The 20,311-nt window shown below is 38.1% G+C and overlaps 1 long non-coding RNA gene across 1 annotated transcript; it reads right to left on the bottom strand.

The window, feature by feature from the left end:
* Positions 1-3,290: 3,290 nt before the first annotated feature.
* Positions 3,291-19,228, bottom strand: LOC131504396 (uncharacterized). Its single transcript, XR_009257963.1, has 2 exons — positions 7,619-19,228; positions 3,291-7,518 (listed from the first exon to the last, which is right to left on the bottom strand). It is a non-coding gene; the product is annotated as an uncharacterized LOC131504396 (long non-coding RNA).
* Between the last annotated feature and the right edge of the window lie 1,083 nt (positions 19,229-20,311).

Below are 20,311 nucleotides of genomic sequence, written 5' to 3'. Positions count from 1 at the left end.
CACTGTAAAATAATCACAATCAACACAATTAGCAAATTATCATCCTATCTAGTTGCCATTTGTGTGTGTGTGTGGTGAGAACATTTAAGATTTACTCTAGGGGCGCCTGGGTGGCGCAGTCAGTTGAGCGTCCGACTTCAGCCAGGTCACGATCTCGCGGTCCGTGAGTTCGAGCCCCGCGTCAGGCTCTGGCCTGATGGCTTGGAGCCTGGAGCCTGTTTCCGATTCTGTGTCTCCCTCTCTGCCCCTCCCCCGTTCATGCTCTGTCTCTCTCTGTCCCAAAAATAAATAAAAATAAATAAATAAATAAAAATTAAAAAAAAGATTTACTCTATTAACCAATTTCAGATACACAGTACAGCGTGGTTGACTGCAGTCACCATATTGTACATTAGAATTTATTCATTTTACATAACTGAAACTTTGTACCAACATCTCCCCTTTTCCCCCCACTCCTCCCACCATTCTACCCTCTGGCAACCATGCTTCTATTCTCTGCTTCTATGAGCCCAACAGTTTTATATTTCACATAGAAGAGTGAGACCATGCTGTATTTGTCTTTCTGTGTCTGGCTTATTTCACTTGGCATAATGTCCTCCAGTTTCATCTATGTTTTTGCAAATGGCAGGGTTTCTTTCTTTCTTTTTTCTTTAAGACTTTGTTCTTTTTTTTTTTTTTTTAACCTTTATTTATTTTTGAGACAGACAGAGAGAGAGAGAGCATGAACAGGGGAGGGTCATAGGAAGAGGGAGACATAGAATCTGAAACAGGCTCCAGGCTCTGAGCTGTCAGCACAGAGCCCGAAGCGGGGCTCGAACTCACGGACCGCGAGATCGTGACCTGAGCCGAAGTCGGACGCCCAACCGACTGAGCCACCCAGGCGCCCCTCAGACTTTGTTCTTTTTTAAAGTTTATTTTGAGAGAGAGAGAATGCACGAGTTGGGGAGGGGCAGACGGGGGTGGGGAGGGAGGGAGAGAATAGGGCAATGTGGAGCCTGATGCAGGGTTTGAACTCACAGACTATAAGATCATAACCTGAGCCAAAATCAAGAGTTGCACCCTTAACCGACTGAGCCCTCTAGGCACCCACCCGCCCCTTTTTAAGACTGAATAATATTCCAGCGTGTGTGTGTGTGTGTGTGTGTATGTGTGTGTGAGTGACTATCCAGTTAGTTGAGAGACACATTTCCATATCTTGGCTATTGTGAATGATGCTGCAATAAACATGGAATTACAGAGATCTTTGAGATACCGATTTCATTTTCTTTGGATATATACCCAGAATATGGGTTGCCAGGTCATATGGTAGATCTATTTTTAATTTTTAAAGGAACCTTCATACTGTTTTTCATAATGGCTATACTAATTTACATTCCCACCAACAGGATACAAGGATTCCCTTTTCTCTACATCCTTGCCAACATTTGTCATCTCGTCTTTTTGATAATAGCCAATCTCATTAGAGATTAGTGGTTTTGATTTGAATTTCCAGCTGATTAGGGATGTTGAGCACCTTTTCAAGTACCTTTGGGCCATTTATGTTTGTATGTTTTTGTTTGAGAGATGCCTATTCTGGTCCTTTGCCCATTTTTAAAAATAATTTTGTTTTGTTTTTTGTTTCCCATGGAGTTGTAGGAGTTCCTTATTGAACCCTTACTAAACCTTTATCAGATAAATGATTTGCAAATATTTTTTTCCCATTCTATAGGCTGCGTTTTCACTCTGTTGATTGTTTCCTTTGCTCTGTAGCATTTTAGTTAGATGCAATCCCACTTGGCTACAAAACACCGAAAACACTGGCAACAAAAGCAAAAATACGTAAGTGGGAAGGTCTCTTCAATAAATGGTGTTGGAAAAACAATATCCATATGTAGAAGAATGGAATCGGACATCTCACACCACACACAAAAATCAACTCAGGGGCGCCTGGGTGGCGCAGTCGGTTAAGCGTCCGACTTCAGCCAGGTCACGATCTCGCGGTCCGTGAGTTCGAGCCCCGCGTCAGGCTCTGGGCTGATGGCTCGGAGCCTGGAGCCTGTTTCCGATTCTGTGTCTCCCTCTCTCTCTGCCCCTCCCCCGTTCATGCTCTGTCTCTCTCTGTCCCAAAAATAAATAAAAAACGTTTAAAAAAAAAATCAACTCAAAATGGATTAAAGACTTAAATGTAAGGCCTGGAACTATAAAACTACTGGAAGATAACATAGGTAAAATGTAAGAAGCACCTTCCTTTCCTGGGAACATAGTGCTTACTTGGCACCCTTGTTGACTAGTTGACCATAAATATGTGGATTTATTTCTGAGCTCTCTATTCTCTTCCAGTGGTCTATATGTCTGTTTTTATGCCAATACCAAACTGTTTTGATTACCATTGCTTTGTAATATATATTGAAATCAGGGGGTATGATAGCTCCAGCTTTGTAATTCTTGCCTTTTCTGTATCCAGTGAGATGTGGGTTTTGTCTTTCATTCTGTTTATGTTTTGTATCATATTTTCTTATTTGTTGAGCCATCCTCATATCCCAAAGATAAATCTCACTTGATCATGGTGAATGATCTTTTGATGTGCTATTGAATTCAGTTTGCTAGATTTGGTTGGGTATTTTTGCATCTATATTCATTAGAGATATTGACCTAAAGTTTTCTTTTCTTGCAGTGTTTTTGTCTGACTTTGGTATCACTGTGATGCTGCCTTAATAAAATGAGTTTGGAAGTGTTCCCTCTTCTTTTTGTAAGAGTTTAAGAAGAATTGGTATTTGTTGAATGTTTGTTAGAATTCCCCTTGAAGCCATCTTGGTTTTCTTTTATTGTAGGTTTTTGATTACTGTTTCAGTCTCCATGTTTGTTATTGGTCTATTCAGGCTGTTTTTTTCTTGATCCAGGCTTGTTAGGTTGTATGTTTCTAAGAATTTATCCATTTCTTCTAGGATATCCAACTTATGGACATATAATTGTATGTAATAGTCTCTTTTTACTGTGAAATCCACTGTGATTTCATTTCTGGTTTTACTTGAGTTTCCTCTTTTTCTTAGTCTAACTGAGGGTTAATCTTTTTCCATTCCTTCACTTTCAGCTTATGAGTGTCCTAATGTTGTTTCTTGTAAACAACATATAGTTGGATCTAGGTTTTTGTTTGTTTTTAATCCATTCAGCCACTGTTTTTTGGTTGGGAAATTTAATCCATTCACATTTAAAATAATTACTGATAGAGGACTTACTTTTGCCATTTTAACTGTTTTCTCTTGTAGTTCTTTTATCCTTCTTTTTCTCCCTTGCTGTCCTTTCCCCCCCACCCCCCTTCTTTTTCTGGATTGATAGACTTTCTTTTCCTTTTGTGTAACTCCTAGGGGTATCTTTATTGTTACCATGGGGCTTACGTAAAACATATTTATAATAGTCTATTTTAAGCTGTTCCCTTCATTTGCATATAAAAACTCTACACTTCTACCTCTCCTCCCCTCCCCCCTCTCAACTACATGGTCTTAGTGTCATAATTTACATCTATTTATATTATAAGGAACGATTTTGGATTTTGCCAAATGCTCTTTCTGCATCAACTGAGATGATGTTTTTCCCCTTTAGTTTATTAATATGGTGTAATACATAATTTTCATATTTTGAATCAACTTTCCATTCCTGGGATAAATTCCAATTGGGCAAGTAGTTTGTTGCATATTTTTAACATCATAACAGATTTGGTCTATAGCTTTCCTTTATGATGTCTTTGGCCTTGGTTTCAGGGTAACACTGGACTCATAGAATGAATTACGACATTTTCTCTCCTGTTTTTTGGAAGTTTTGAGGATTGGTGCTAGTTCTTCTTTAAATGTTTGGAAGAATTCTCAGGTACATGGGTGGCTCAGTCAATTAAGTGTCTGACTCTTGATTTAGGCTCAGGTCATCACCTCAGGGTTGTGGGATTGAACCTTGCGTTGGGCTCTGCTCTGTGCTGACAGTGCAGAACCTGCTTGAGAGTCTCTCTCTCCCTCTCTCCACCCCTCCCCTGCTAGCACTCTCTCAAAATAAATAAAATTAAAAACATTTTTTTTCATTTATAAATGTTTGGAAGAATTCACCAGTGAATTCTAGTCCTGGGCTTTTCTGTATTAGGTGGTTTTTGATTACTAATTCAATCTCTTTTCTTGTATTCAGGTTTATTCAAGTGTTCTATTTCTTCTTAAATCAGTTTTGGCTGTTAAGTACTTCTAGGAATTAATCTATTTCATCCAATTATCTAATTTGTTGACATGTAATTGTCCATAGTATCTCCCTATCATCCTTTTTACTTATGTAAGGTCAGTAGTAATGTCCTCTCATTTCTGATTTTAGTAGTTTCAGCCTTTTTTTCTTAATCTATTTAGAGTTTTGTCGTTTGTTGATTTTTTGAAAGATCTAACTTTTAGTTATGTTCATTTTCTCTATTGTATTTGTCATCTATTTTATTATTTTCATTATTATGCCTGTTTTGGGTTTGGTTTTCCTTTTTCTAGTTTAGGATAGGTATTGATTTGAGATCTTTCTTCTTTTTAAATGTAGGCATATACAGCTATCCATTTGCCTCTTTTTAAAAGGCAAAAACTTGGGGTGTGTGGGTGGTTCGGTTGAGCGACTGACTTCGCCTCAGGTCACGATCTCACAGTTTGTGAGTTTGAGCCCTGTGCTGGGCTCTGAGCTGACCGTTCAGAGCCTGGAGACTGCTTCTTTCTGTGTCTCCCTCCCTCTCTGCCCCTCTCCCACTCATGCTCTGTCTCTGTCTCAGAAATAAAATATTAAAAAAATAAAAAATAAAAGGCAAAAACTTTATGCCCAATGTGGGGCCTGAACCCATGACCCCAAGATCGAGTCACATGTTCTACCGACTGAGCCAGCCAGGTGTGCCTATACACTTACCTTTTACTACTTACCACTTTGGTTGCATCCCATACTTTTTATATTGTGTTCATTTCTGTAGATCTCAAAGTATTTTATAATTTCCTTTACAGTTTTGTGTAAATTGGTTATTTAGAAATGTGTTTATTTCCACATATTTGTGAATTTCCCAACTTTCCTTCTATTACTGATTTCTATTGAATCTTTCTGATTCATTCTTCTAGCTTAAATCTGTTGAGCCATTCAAGTGGATTTTTATTATGCTCTCCAACTTTAAAATTTCCATTTACTTATAATTTCTATGTATTAATAGTCTCTATTTGTGATACATCATTCTGATACTTTAGTTCTTTAAATGGGACTTCCTTTGAACATTTTTAATATTGCTGACTTGAGGGGTGTCTGGGTGGCTCAGTTGATTAAGTGTCCGACTCTCGATACTGGCTCAGGTCATCATTTCACAGTTCATGAGATGGAGTCCTGCATTGGGCTCTGCACTGACAGGATGGAGCCTTCTTGGGATTCTCTCTGTCCATACCCCACTTGGGCACTCTCAAAAATTTTAAATAAACATTAAAAAAAATGCGGTGCCTGGGTGGCCCAGTCAGTTGAGCATCTTAGCAGTCAGCTCAAGTCATGATTTCATGGCTCATGGGTTCGAGCCCTACACCAGGCTCTGTGCTGACAGCTCGGAGCCTGGGGCCTGCTTCAGATTCTGTGTCTCTCTCCCTCTCTGCCCCTCCCCTGCTTGTGCTCTCCCTCTCAAAAATGAATAAACATTTTAAAAAAAATAGCTGATTTGAGACTTTTGTCTACAAAGTCCAATATCTGGGCTTTTCCTGGACACTTCCTATTGGCTATTTTTTTTTTTTTTTTTTGAGGAGTCATACTTTGTTTCATAGCATGCACTGTTTTTAGAGAAATGGATATATTATTATGTGGCAAATCCGGGTTTCTTTCTCTCATCTTAGGGTCTGTTATTTAGTGGCTTTTCCGAACTAATCCTGTAAAGCTGTATCCCTTCCTATGTGAAACCACTGCAATTTCTTGGTTGGCTTAGTGATCAGTTAATCGCACAGAGATTTCCTTAAATGCCTGGAACCCACAAAATACTGGCTTTTGCCAAGGGACTTGATGTGTGGGTTGAGGCATACCTTCAGTACTCAATCAGGCAGTTTACAACTGTGCCTTAGGTTTCACTTTCTGCTTTTATAGAGCCTCAAGGTCAGCCAGAGGGGATAGCTTAGGGCCTTCTCGGGCCTTCCTAAGCATGCACACAGCCCCGTGCATGTGTGTGGCCTTCTAAATGTCCATGTCAAGAACTTTTCAAAGCCTTTATGGACACTGTATTTCTCAGTCTTTTCTTCCAAGCCTTTTCATCAATATACTGTTTGCCCTGTTATCACCCCTTGCAGCAGCAACTAAAATATTTCCCTGTAAATATTTCAACAAACCCCACCTGTGCAGCAGCTGTAGCACTGGAGGACTTCTGAGGTACGAACAGGTAAAGCTTCTATTTGTTTTCCCACAGAGCCACCAGACAGTTCAAGTAATGACAATTCTTTGTGAATGGAGTCCACTCTGCTCCCTGAGGTACCTAGAATGTGGGTTATTTTCAAGGCTACTTGCTAAGCTGCAGAGTAAGGAGAAAAGGTGATGGTTTCCACCCAGCTCTTTCTTGAGACAATTAAACTTGGCGTGAGTGATAAATGGTGAGAGCCACCATTTTGGAAAAATGCCCAGAACATATGGAGAGGCTACATGATGATGTTCAAGGCAACAGCCCAGCTAAAGCTGACAGCTAGTATTAACCACCAGACACATGAGTGAATGAGCCTTCTGTAGATTCAACACTGAGAAGCCCTAGTTAACACTAACTGGGAGAAGGAAGAGTGCTTCCCTACTGAGCCCTGCTCAAACTTCAGTTTCAAGGCTAAAAACATTGTTCCTGTTTTATCATTTAATTGTATATATTTAAGATGTACAACTTGGTGTTTTGATATACATAATGATAGGATACTAGAGTCAAGCAAATTAACATATCCATCTCCTCCTACAGTTACCTGTGTGTGTTGTGTATGGTCAGAGCATGTGAAATATATTTTCTTAGATTTCGTTTTCAATACAGTATTACTAGCTACAGTCATAATGTTGTACATTAGCTTTCCTCATTCATCCTGTAGACTGCAATTTTATATCCTTTAACCAACATCTCCCTATTTTCCCCACGTGGTATCCAGTGGGGTTACTATTTTAGGCTCCACATGTAACTAAGATCATGCAGTATTTTTCTGTGTCTGGCTTATTTCACTTGGCATAATGTCCTCTTCGGGTTCATCTGTGTCGTTGCAAATGGCAGAGTCTCCTTTATAAGGCTGGATGATATATATGTGTGTGTATATATATATGATATTCCTATATATATATATATATATATATATATATATATATCTGTTAGCAAACACAGAAAGCTGGTCTCAAATGACCCAGAAATGATGGATGAGAAGTGGCAGAAATAATACACTGGTGGTTCTGTTCAGAGTCCACATCCCACTTGTGCCCAGGGGTGGGCCAGGGTAAGGATGGCACAGCCAGGCCCCAATGCTTGCTTGCAGACATCCATGGACTGCTTGCTATAGGGTGGTGGAGGACCTGTGGACAGCAACATAGGTCAAAGTTACATCGTGGGTGGGAGACTCCACAGCTGAGAACGTTTTACACAGTCAGTGCAGAAACACTGGCTAGTACTCACCAGCACGTGACTGTTCTTGATCTTTCCTATAGTTAGCGTCTTTCAGATCCTTAAAAATGAAAAACACTGCCTGGTGTTACATTCCTTTGGAGCTAATAGAAAATGCCTTCTTAACTAGCTTATTTTCTTTCCAAAACAACCCTTGCAAACCTCATCCCCAAGCATATAGAGTATTTTGGATTAAAAACCCATAGGTATTTGACGTTAAGGAGTTGACTATAGTGTTTTTAAAAAACTAACTTTTTTTTGGATTATTGTTTTTCTTGTTCTCTGTAACAAGCCATGGGATAATTCAGTGTGCTTTTTAAAATATATTTTACAAATATACCTTGTTTCCAATAGTTTATAGGTCAAACCACACCCATGACCATTTTTGTAGGTCAAAGATGGTTGACTATCAGCAGTTTCACATGGTTCCACTTAATTACATCGTGAATAAGAAGTGATGGTCTCTCCTTAGATATATGGCTTGGTATTTGGTGGAAACACCCAATTTACTTCTGTATTTCTACTTACCTTCTGATGCTTCCCCCTGGTCCACTCCAACTTAATAATTATTAAGATCTCATCTGTCTCTTCCTCACCCCCATGTAACTTATTTCAATTTCTCCCAAACTACAATTTATAAATGACAGATTCAGAAATATCATTCTACCACTATTTTTTTTTTCTTCTGAATATGAGAGAATAAAAATGTGATGTTAAGGCAAATGATCAGGAGGCCCTCTGTGTGTTTTTTCATTTCCTGCTTCAGCACAGATTGTGTTGTTGTGCTAGTTTGTCTTAGTGTACTGACGAACGTTTGCTTCCCTCCTCATACTTCTTCCTGTCCTCTTCTAGAACTGTCACTTAGTCAGTGACATGTTATGTCAGCCCTGTCAGAACCAGCCAATGAATCTGATTCATTAGCCAATAGCAATGCAGAGTAACTGTGCTAACTCTCAGCAATTAAGATGATTGGGGTCACACTGTCATTAACTGTTACTGTCAGGGAAAAATTCACTGAAGAAGTATATCTTGGGAATGACCTTAGATGTGTGGCAGGCACATACAGTTCACTGACTTATTCATGTGTTTGTCAACTGTGATTGAATTATTGTTTATATTAAACAATTATCGAAAAAAAAAAAAAAAAAAAGAAATACAACCAAACCAACCAACCTAGCAACAACAAAAATTTTATTAGGGCCATGGTGATGACCTATTTGAGCTTAAATTCTCTCCCAGTGATGACAGAAAATAAGAATTTCATATAGTTTAAATACGTGCAAGCATTTCTAACCCCTGCCCAGTTTAAGTCAAATACTAATGGACTGGTCTTAATTCATCTTGACAGACTCCATAATGGCTCACCACAGAAAGCACCTATCACCTACTTATTGAATAAATACATATTAATTATTGGCAGAGGCTCTAAGACTGGACAGTGACATTTCATGTTACCAATAATGTTACTCAGTATTATGTAATGGGAAGGACATACATGTGAAAGTTCACTGTAAATAGCAATATAGGTGTTATCCTAAATGTTATCAACAGTTTAGAATGAATATTAACCATGGCATGATTGGAATGACTGTGTCCTAAGAATCCATTTGCTTTCTCTCTGAAAGTTCAGAAGGGTTTTTGCCAAGTGGTTTTGTCTTTTAAATACAAAGAGCAGGAATTCGTAAGTAAATGAATTACTCGGTCAGGAACACGAGGCATCTGGGAATTCTGGCACAGGGGAAGGCAATGCCATTACAATTTTACAATTCTTATTTTCACAGAGAGACAAAAGGGATGAGACACATGTATCTTGGGTTTACAAAACTATGTGTAGGTCAGAGAATGAAGAAAGGAGGAGGGGGCACCTGGGTAGCACAGTTGGTTGAAGCCTCCAATTCTTGAATTTGGCTTGGGTCATGATCTCACCATTCCTGAGTTCAAGCCCTCCACTGGGCTCTGCGCTGACACCATGGACCCTGCTTGAGATTCTCTCTCACTCTCCTCTCCCCACCCCTCCCCTATGCTCTCTCACTCTCTCAAAATAAACATTAAAAAAAAAAAAAATTGAGACACTTAAAAAAAAGAAAAAAGGAGATGACCATAAACTGATAGGTTAATGTAATAGTTCTACTGTTTCCAAAAATAAGCAAATAAATTCTTGAACTGCTATGCAATGTGTTTCCAGCCAGGCTCATGTTGAATGATAATTACTGTTTCTCAGTGTTATCAGTCTTTTTAACACCAAAAATACTAAAATCCAAAATAAAACATGCCTCCCAAACTATTTTTCTATTCTGAAGGTTGTGCTTACTGCTCCTAAGAATTGGTTCTGTTGACCTATAAACATTTCATTTGCTGTTTATAGCAATTAGAACATACAAAGGACTGGGTGACACTGCTAAAAAGAGCAGTATCATAGGGGAGTCTTATGTTAAATAATAAAGTCTTTAGTAGGATTTAAAAATCACAGCTCTCGGGGCACCTGGGCAGCTCAGTCGGTTAAGCATCTGACTTCGGCTCAGGTCGTGATCCAATGGTTTGTGAGTTTAAGCCCCATGTCAGGCTCTGTGCTGACAGCTCAGAGCCTGGAGCCTGCTTCAGATTCTGTGTCTCCCTCTCTCTCTGCCCCTCCCCTGCTCATGCTGTGTCTCTCTTTCTCACAAAAGTAAATAGAAATTAAAAAAAAAAAAAATCACAGCTCTCAGACGGAGAAGCCACGTGTTTGTAAGGTATGCTTTCAGACCATTTGCCAGAAGGTGGAAGCGAGAAGTTCTACTTCATGATGACAATGCTGATTGCCACTGAATGACACAGAGTGAGATTTTTGAACTTTGGTGTTTTACGTATACCTGATGTAGTACCACTCATGTGCAGGAATAACGAGAGGCAACCTCTTCCCAACTCTGTTTTCACTGATGTCATTTTAGTAGCTTGCAGTTGGCCGTGGTGGGGCATTTGTATCACAGAAATTGGCCATTGCTACAAATCAGATACCTGCTTACCACCTCTGCTTCCAATCCTCCACCCCCTAAAACCACACACTCCTTGCCCGGAAAACCAGGAATTAAACATTAGCACACCACTGCATCGGACTAAATCTTCTTGAACGCATTATTCTTACACTGAATCTATGGTTTCACAGGTACAAGAGAACGTGGCTTTTAACAGGTTGTTTGGATGAAGTCTAAAAATTCTAATCTAAAATACCACTAATATCTTTCTGTATCTATACCAGGATACATAGATAGTTCAATCTCAGTCAGGCATCCTAATTCTCAGAATTCCAGTTCCCTGGGATCTAATCTCTCAGTGTAATATACCTGGCATTCATCTAATGCCCTAGGGTTCTCAGAGACTCTAAGACAGCTTGAATCTTCTGGAAGTCAAAGGCTGTACAATGAAAAATACTGATGGTGTGATAAAAAATATTCCACTGATGCCAAATGTTTGTTTGAAAATTTTCTCCAGGAAAAGGCTGTTCCAGAAACTGTATACATAGATCATAGATGCCAATGAGAATCAGACTCAATTCAAAATTATGTCAACTGACAAAGCTAAAAATGAAGACTTCTTTGCTTTCCAAAAGCAGTCAGAACATTTCCTGAGAGTTTAATTAGCTAAATGCTGTCATTATGTTGATCTATACATGTCTCTCTCTCTCATTTTTGTGGTTATGTATTTTCATGCTTCTCTCTTGCGTTACTTGGTGTTTGGGCGGATTACTCTCCAGCTCAAAGACGTTCTAATTGTTGTGTAATTATTCACATCTCTTACTGTAGGGCTACCTATGTATGTCACAGACAGACTGTAAGTGTTTTGAGTGACAGTAATGACTTTTTAAAAGACTTCCATAGAATGAAATTCACTCAGTAATGCACTTCAATTTACAATATTCTTCCTCATTCTTTGCCTAAATCCTTCACACCAAAGCTTATGCCCATTTCTTATTGTTTGGAACTCAGGGGAGAAAGAGAACAGCTGGTCATCATCTTCCATATAATGGCCCTTAATATTCAGGTGGGCCATACACTCGAGGCAGAAGCTTAGGGCCTGGTACTAAACTGGATGAATAGGTTCAGTTCTTAAAATATGTTAAAACTGCCATTACCTAGCTTATTGCTCTCATTTTTAAATTAGTTTATAACTTAAGATTTCTTCCCCCATACTAATTTCAGCAATTTGCCAGGTTCGCAAGTCCACGTGACTGGACATCTGACAACGTCAGCATTATGATGCTCTCTTTCAGTCTTCATTCATTTCACTACCCTTCATGATAGGGACTCCACTATCATTTGACTCCATAATAATCTGGGTCAATTCGTGAAACATGAGAAAATCCCCTCAGTGCTGTAGCCCTGAAGAAGTCCAGCTTTACTAGGCTTTCCCCAGAATTTCATGGTATTTACTTTATTAGTCACACGCTCCATTTCCACTTTACTTTCTAATTAACAGTTCACATGATATTGGCATTAGCATTAACATTTCCTTCTCATATCACTTTGAACTTTCAAAAAGTTTTTACTTAAGTTCCAGTTAGTTAATAGACAGTGTAATATTAGTTTCAGGTGTACAATATAATGATTCAACACTTCCATACAACTTTTTGCTTCTCATTTAAAAGACTATTTTCCTTCCTATTTGAGTTTGCTGTGTTTAAGGAATGATGTTTCTACTTCTTTTTGCTTCTATTAATCACAGCTCAGTTCTTGCATAAGGTTTCCTCATATTATTGCAACAAAGCATTATAGTGTTATATAACTTGGAAGAAAAATGGTCATTTTAGTTTTATTCCTATTTCCACATACTGCCCCTTCTTTAGCATTTATCTTTACCAGAAAGGGCACCAGAGACTAACAAAAAGTCTTCAGTATTAACTTGGGATCTGTAGATTTGGGGTGCCATTTACATAATAGAGAATCCTTTCCTCCCGATAGCCAATAAAATATTTAACACTGTGAGGAATGCCAAAGATATACTTAAAAAGAAAAAAAAAATACTCTCCATTTAGGCAAATCATACTGTTCCTTCTAAAGGAAAATAATTCTCAAGTAATATAAAATACAAGCAGTGCAGTAGACTCTATCTTAGAGACAGGAAATACTGGATGTGATTGCCTTTATTCTGGAACACGTCTGAAATCACAGTTTAAGGTATTAACTTAAAAAAAATCAGAACCTCAGAGAAATTTCTCTTAAGTAGAGCTCCTCTGGCACAATTCCCTGACGGCTGTTCACAGAGAACACAAACTCTAACTTTTGGAATTCTGCTCAAATTCTTGTGTTTGTAAGGTCAGATCATCTAGTCACAAACAGTTCACTTTTTTACTTCTAAATTCATAATGAATTTTTAAATTTAAAGCACATCTAATTTGCTTCTCAATTTAAGCTGAAATTTACAGTTATTTCTTGAAACTGTGGCTGTGACAAAGAAAACATGATCAGTAGATGGTTACAGGCCTCCCAGAAGACTGTTGTTTTAATAATTTCCTCAACATAGTTTATAGAATATAAAATTAGGGTCATATCCAGCCTTTGTTATGAGAAGAGGATGTGCTCATGTTTAAGCAAATTTGGTGCATCCCACTGGGTTATGTGTCATTCAGTGAGATGTGCTCCCTGAGTCAAGGGCCAGATGGCGGATGCAGAAGTCTTTTGCTAGAATACATCTCTATAGGGGATAATGTTGCATTGGACTTGGTGACCAGGCTAACACTGAATGCAACTCAGTCACGGTATTTAAATCACATTAAGACTCTCTTTTATTTATGGCTCTCCTTGCGATTTTGTCTGGCTTTATGTCTAATTGTTAGCCTTCATGTGGCAGTATGATGTGCTAACAGTTTTGCCTTTTCTTTGCCAGAATGAACTGTTCAATCCTTTCTGAGGTACAGTGGGTCTGGGAAAAAATTCTGTTCCATAAACCAATTATAACTAGGCATAAACTTAATTATAAAAGGACACCTCGCTCTATATACTGTTTTTCATATTCTCGATACTGCTCAGGCGTTAGTGTAGATACTTGCTGTCATAATTACAGAATTTTAGAGGTAGAAGGGCAAGAGATCATATAGTCTACTTCCTATTGATAGAGAAACTAAAACCAATATGAATTCAGAGTCTTACGTTTGGCTAAAGTAGGGAACAACCCAGATCTAAAAATCAAGTTACGATACTTGGTTTAGTATTCTTTCCACTATCCCCAACTTCCTTCCCCTAACAGCCACTAAACTTCAAAATGCCTTTCTCATTGTCATCCTCCTTCTCCTCCTTTCACCATCATCAATTGAACACAGTGGGAAATACTACCTTTTTTTTTTTTTTTTTTTAAGCCATGGAAACAGATCTTCTATCTCATAGTTTTCTTCTTTCTTATGGTCGGGGAAAAAGTTGTATTTATTCAGTAAAAGAAAAAGCCAACTATCAGTTGGGTGTCTCTGACAGTGTAGTATCAGAGAAAGCAGTTGTGTGAAAACTGGTGGCAAAGGCACAGAAATAGAATGACTCTTGAATCAGAAGTCCTCTTCCTTCCTGAAGGAGTTTCAACATGCTTTTTTCCCAGAATACCTCCCTAAGTCCATATAAGGAAGCAAAGATTTTTTGGTTTTGTTTTCGTTTTTTTTCCTGGTTGGCTCTTTAAGCATACCCACTGGGTTTGGACTGAAACTGCTCTAAGCTGAAATCTCCTAATACTTCCTAGTGGCTAGTTCTACTCTCGGATCTCCACTTTCAGAAATCAGACTCTCTAGCCTGTTCTGCCTTGTCAGACCTATCATCTTTTTCTCCACAGCTGCTGCTCAGTACCTAATCCCTCTGGAGTATTACATGGTATAAATACGATTTTGTCCTCATGCACACTATTGGCATTAACCTGAAGGACTTGCTATAAGGATTAGTATTCACGTTGAACATGCTTTTGTAAAAGGCCCTTTCCAGCAATAGAAAAGTGGCAACATCCAACACAGGTACAATTGGGGAGACAGCAATTCAGTTAAACATTTAGTATCACAGTAAAACCTTGGGTTTTTAGACTGTAACATTATACTCTTGGTCTTCATAATCCTAGTAATATTGCTCTTCTTTAAACCATTTATATGAAAATAGTTTATTTACTAAAAGTAATTAGACCAAAGCCCTGAGGCAGATAGATGTCTAGAAAAAGAGATCAAGTCACCCAAAAGCTATATATAGGACTTAAAACTCTTAAGTCAAATCTCTGCCAACTTATATGCATTTTTATAACTGAAGAGATAAACGGTTCAGATATTATTATTAAAGGGCCAATAGAGTTTGTTCATTAAGCTTCAGCTGGTTTGGCAAGACTATTCAGCTTTATGCTTTCTGGGAAATAAAACTTCCATGGTAAAAAGTAATCACTTGGGAAATGTTTAGAACTTCATTTTGCCACGGTCGTTTGTAGGTCGATTCTTTTTTTATTCTCTTCCAGTGATTTCACATCAACATCAGTTCCCTTCAACAGATTAGACCTTTCACTGTGAATAAAATTTTAACATTTTTGCAAATTGAATATAATTAAAACATGGTTACAGAGAGGCAGAATTATATACACTATACATACTATATATAATGGGTATGGGGGCGGTTGGGATGGGCAACAACATGGCTGGGAAAAGCTTGCCTGTTCTTTAGAGTGGGAATTTTAAACTATTTCTAACATGAGGATAACTTTCAAAAAGGAACCAAAAAACCAACCAAACGAAAATCAAATAAGAAACATAACTCCTCTTTGGGATGGTGGCTGACTCCACAACCTTCCTTCCAGAAAAGGAAAAGCCAATCATAGAAACCCTTTCTCCTTGCCAGCAATTGTTTAGGAAGGGGCATGTGACCTCTGCCAATGAGAAAGGCATTCTAGAGTGATTCTGATGTTTCCCTCTTCTTAAAACTGATTTTGATGATTTACTATCTAAAATTTTCTAAGTCAGTAGTTATTTAAAAAAATACACTAAATGTTTAACTGAATTGCTCTCTCCCCAAAGACAATGTAAGAAAGAATTGACAAATTAATAATGTATCATAGGAAGTTCTTTGAGTAAGAAGTTCTCTGGGAATATTAGATTAGGGTCTAGAGAAAACAACTCCAATTGACGAATTTAAAATCATGTCATTAGGTTTTTTTCCCCTCCTCTTTGACAAATAGTGCAAAGTCCCTAATTTTTTTTTTTTTGGATTAAAATCTGCCACCACATATTCCAAAGCAGCAACTGAAAAGGGGGCAATCCAGACAAAGAAATCTTGTTTATTACTAATCTGATGCAGCTCAGGTATTCTTTTTTTTTTTTTTTCCCCTGAACTAGAGATCAGGATCAGAAAAGTCTCTCCTTTAACTCCTTTTCCCCATCTGGTTCCTGTTTGGCATACTATGAGCATGAGCTTCTACCAAAGAGAGAGGCAGCCTTAAGCCTCTTACCAATGAATTTACAGGAGAGGCAAGAGAGAAATGCAAAGCACAAGGAAACCAAAAAAGGCTAAAGTCAAAATGTTGCAAGAGAAAGAGTCCTTTGCCTAAAAGTAATCACTTTGAACCTTCTGGTTACATGAAAAACTCCACATTATATCGTGGCTTTGCAGCCAGAACTTACTACAATACTGCTCAGGAGGAATGAGGAGTGGGGTAGGATACACTCATTCTTGGAAACTGGAGTGTGCTGCTAATGTGTCTGAGAACTGAGATTTAGAACATAATTTGCTTTGCTTTGGTCTAGTTGAGAGCACAGGCTCTGATGACAGACTGCCTGGATTTTAATTCCAGGATCACTATTTGTCATCAAGTAGTTGGGAAACTAAGTTCTTCATGCCTTTTTCTCATTGTAAAAAGTGGTTTTTTTTTTTTTTTTTTTTTTTTTTTTTACCTCATTGGACTGCTATGAGAATAAAACAAGATTAATATATGTAAAATATCTGGAACAATGCCTGGCACACAGCAAGTGCGTAATAAATGTTATTTATTGTTATCATTGTTATAATATATGGCTCTGACAGGAATTTTGCTTTAAAAAGGAAAAAAGGAAATGGGTGGTAGCTGGAGCCAGCTCTCCAGCTACCACCATTTCTTTAAAAAAAAAAAAAATTTTTTTTTAATGTTTATTTATTTTTGTGAGAGAGACAGAGCGCAAGCAGGGGAGGGGCAGAGAGAGAGGGAGACACAGAATCCGAAGCAGGCTCCAGGTTCTGAGTTGTCAGCACAGAGCCCGACACAGAGCTCGAACCCACGAACTGTGAGATCATGACCTGAGCTGAAGCTGGACGCTCAACTGACTGAGCCACCTAGGCGCCCCAGCCTCCACCATTTCTAATGGAGGCCAAAAGTTTTTATTTTAAACAATTTGTTTAATATGGGAGAAAAAAACGTTTAAGTGTGGAGAGCTGGTTTAGCTGGGGTTGAGACTTTTGTCAAGAGAGTACACAAAATGAGAGAGAGAGACAAAGGATGAGTGACTACAACAGGGTGATTCTGATGAAGGGCTGATGAATATAATTTTGATAAGGGAGTAAGGAAGAACAGGGAGGGGCGGGAGGCGGAGTCAATAAAAAATGATAAAAGATCAATGGATTGTAGGCCCTGGTGGGGTTGAAGAATCACTGAAATCAGGGAGAGTAAAATTGGAATGACCATAAATGGTAATTCAGAGAATACTACTAAAACCGAGAAAAAAAAGATAGGCCTATAATTATGGATACAGACAAGGTTTAGGACATGATCATCAGAGAGCCTGAAATACAGTGAAGGATAAATCTGCTAGAAAAATCTTATGATCTGGTATGCCTTCCAATGGCATAGGGGCCCTATATGACCCAGCTCTATTTTCAGACTTTATCTCCTCCTTTGTCCCTGGCTTTTCTCCAGCCATAATGGCCTTTTTGCGGTTCTTCAGCACACCAAGCATGCTCTGCTTCAGTCTTTGCACTTGTTCCCTCAGCCCATTACACTTTCCCTAAGATAATTATATAACTAGCTCCCTCACCTTCTTGGGCAATTTTTTCTAATGTCATTTTCTCATGGACACTGAAATCTTCAAGATTTAGAACATGGGTAGTGTTGCAAAGACAGACGAGGAGCTAAAAACCTTCAAGGCTGTGGCATCCTGGGGAACTGTCAGTTAACTGCAACAAGGATGCGGAGTGAAATGTTGGACAGTCTGAGCTTCAAAGCAGAGGATTTTAGAGAGGAGAGAGGGAGGAATTCAGAAGTAGCAATGAAGAACAAATGAGATCAGACCTTTCTTTTCTCTGAAAAGTTAAATAAAAATGTATGTAATTTATTAAAGATACTGGTAGATCTTACATAAAGTGAGCCCTAACTGAATCTATTTACTGCTAACTGCACAAACTGCATTTGGCATGTGTTTTTAGGCAATTCAGAGGATCATCAAGAAAATGGGTCATGAGAATAAAATAACATTTACTGCTGTGCCGGTATTACTATTTAGAACCCTTTGATTTTAGCTGCAATTATGTGAGGAATTGACTTCCTTTTAAAAACTGTGTGGGCCCAAAACCACATAGCGGACTGCATACCCTTGGGGAGTTCCTGATCATCAGTTCTAAGAGCCACGTTAGCGTTAGTCTTAAGGACATTTGCCTCCTGAAATATAGCAGAAAATACAGCAGTAGCAGATGTCTAACAGAGAAAATGGACTTTTACAGTTATATATAAGAGAACATAAGTTTCTTCCATCTTTTTAGTGAATGGCCTTAAGTCCTTATTATATTGCCCTTCTGGGTGAGAAGAGGTCTCATGAACTATGATCTATAATATTTAGACCTCTCAAAGGGCTTGAATATACTATATAAAAGGAGAGCAGGTATCTCAGGAAACCACATTCACATAATATTTTTCACCTTTGGTAAGTAAGATTTTGGTTCTGAAATGGCACCAAAATACACATTTCAAATCAGCAGCTTCATCACTTTGAGGAAAGAGAAATGAGCAACAATAAATGTCACCTTCTAAAAACAAATAAAAAATTAAAAGCAGAATATAAAATTTAAATCATAGGGTAAAAAATTTACTCATTTTAATCATATATTGGGGCCCCTGGCTGGCTCCGTCAGTAAAGCATATGACTCTTGATCTTGGGGTTGTGGGTCCATGCCTCACATTGGGTGTACAGATTACTTAAAAAAAAAAAAAATCCATGTTTCAGATTAATTTCTAAAAAAAATAAAATACTTTCATTTCTTATCTATTCCTAATGCATCTCCATAAAATATATATCTAGTGACAGCAGTGAGTAGACAGCATTGTTCTGATATTCTAAAAGGACTGATTTATAAGTTATATTCAGAAAAAAAATTTGAGGATTTGGGGCAGCTAAAAAGAACACTGTTTTGAACATAACTACAACATCCTATAACATGATTTCAGAAGGGCTTAAGGAAATAACATACCACTCCAATTACATGAACTTTTCTCCCATTAATCAAAAAAGGGCTTTCATGTAAATATGTCTTACAGACTGTGCAACATACTGAAGTTCCCAGTGACTAAGAAATCATTGGAGAAGTGATTTGGGTTACATATTCACAATAATATATGGATTAGTTTCTGAAGTTTTGATCAAGATGTCGATTGAACATATATTTCAGGATCCTCCAGTTTTTAGGAAAATGAGAAAAAGAAAAAATGTAAAAGTCTTTAATAGTGTTGGGAAAGAAGAGAGTATATTTTGATTAATCAGAAATTATGAGTAATCCCCAAAAACACAGATGATAAATGGAATCTGACTGAAAGGGGAAACCTTAACCCAAACTATGCATGGGAAGATAGACGGCTACTAATGGTGGAAAGGGCCAAGAGTTAAGGTGTTTTGGGGCGCCTGGGTGGCGCAGTCGGTTAAGCGTCCGACTTCAGCCAGGTCACGATCTCGCGGTCCGTGAGTTCGAGCCCCGCGTCGGGCTCTGGGCCGATGGCTCAGAGCCTGGAGCCTGTTTCCGATTCTGTGTCTCCCTCTCTCTCTGCCCCTCCCCCGTTCATGCTCTGTCTCTCTCTGTCCCAAAAATAAATAAAAAACGTTGGAAAAAAAATTTAAAAAAAAAAAGAGTTAAGGTGTTTTCAGTTTAGCCAGGGCAGAGGCATGGTACTGTTCTACAATACCAAAAAAGAAACTAAGTCTACACATCTAGAAGCCTTGATGTTGGTTGTATTCTTTCCCTGTGATAACCAGAAATAGGCTGAATTCATAGAACACTGCAGAAGGCTAACAAGGAATTTGAAATTTAAGATGAACAAGCAAGAATCACCAAATATTTGAGGGAAACTAACACCGTGAAAGAAAGGCATCAAGCTCAACAAATAAAAACTAATCCCTGACAAAACAATTAATAGAGCAAAAAGAAGACTTAAACCAAAATACCAACCCCTGAAACAACTCATCAGGTAGGCTGATTAGCAGAATGAACATAGTTTTAGAGTCAGTTAGTGTATTGGAAGAGTGAACTGAAAATACAGAAGACAAAAGAGATAAAAAGTATAAAAGGAAAAAAATAAGACACATGGAAGACAGATTTAGGAGCTCTAAGTTCCACAAGGATACAGCAAAAAGAATTAAAACAAATAAGCAAAGAAATAATAAAAATAAAAATAAATGTCCCAGGACAGAAAATTGACATAAATCCTCAAATGAGAGGGTCCATAAAGTGCTACGCAGGATGAATCAAAAATAAAGACATATCTTGGTAAATAAGT

The sequence above is a fragment of the Neofelis nebulosa genome, chromosome 2 (genome assembly GCF_028018385.1).
Source record: "Neofelis nebulosa isolate mNeoNeb1 chromosome 2, mNeoNeb1.pri, whole genome shotgun sequence".
In the NCBI taxonomy this organism is placed as follows: Eukaryota; Metazoa; Chordata; class Mammalia; order Carnivora; family Felidae; genus Neofelis; species Neofelis nebulosa.
The sequence above is the reverse complement of the archived record's forward strand: the minus strand, read 5'-3'. Positions and strand labels throughout refer to the sequence as shown.